We start from the raw sequence: 991 nt of genomic DNA on the forward strand, positions 1-991 counted from the left end.
AAGCTGATGGAGAAACCCCTCCTGGTAGCTCCACCCCCTCCAAGCCCTGGCCCAGGGAGACCAGCAAAGGCAGGGGCCCTGGAGTTGAGAGAGCCCTCCCAAGGCCTGGGGCTGCTCCCCTCTCCTCTGACTGGCAGCTGGGTGAGGACCCCTGTAGCCCCATCCCACCTGCAGGGGGGGTGGAGAGAACACAGCCAGAGCGACTGACTCCTTCCCTGAGCCCAAGGCGTTGGTTGGATCCCGGGTTCTGATTCAAGGGGCCTGGCTGAGAAACGGGTGACCCCAGGCTGGGTTCCAAGCCAGCACTTCCTCATTCGGCTGCTGGTGTGTAGCTTTGGCCTGGCCCCTTGTCCTCTCTGGCTTAGCCACATCTTTAAGAGGAGGCAGGGAGGAGCAGGAAAAGGCCCGGACCCACCTACACATGTCGGCAAGCAGGCGAGTCCCTCCCTGCTGGCTTCATGTAAACTCTGGGGACGACCCCATGCTCCCCCATGAATGGAGCTCCCCGGAGATTGTAAAGGGGGGCACTACCTCAGGTAGCATGAGAAAGACCCATCCCTCCTCCAGTCTGGGCCCTGCTCTTCACGGCTCAAATGTGAAGGTGGAAATATGTAAGCCTCCCTCCCTACAGGACAGCCAGGGGAGCACCAGGATTCAGGGTCCCAGCTCCCTGTGCCCCCTCCGATGGACAGGAGGCTCTCTGTCCCAGGTTCCACGGAGAGCCCTCCCTCTGCGGGGACCCAACTCCAAGCTCAGGACAGAAAGTTCCAGCAGACAAGGGCTCTCCAGACAACAGACTGGGTGAGGAGGGAGCTCACCTGGCTGATTCCTAGTCACCAGTGGCTCCGTCAATGGCCCTGGGCTCTGGGCTGCCAAAGAAAAGCTGGCTCCAGGTCTCAGGGGCCACCAGGGGTGACGGGGGCAGCTGACGCTCACTTCCTGTCAGGCCGCGCTTTCTGCAGGAGCTTCCTCCTCTGGGTGTAGGGGGAGG

Source organism: Echinops telfairi, unplaced genomic scaffold (assembly GCF_000313985.2).
Source record: "Echinops telfairi isolate 266 unplaced genomic scaffold, ASM31398v2 ScPeMD7_2;HRSCAF=8, whole genome shotgun sequence".
NCBI lineage: Eukaryota > Metazoa > Chordata > Mammalia > Afrosoricida > Tenrecidae > Echinops > Echinops telfairi.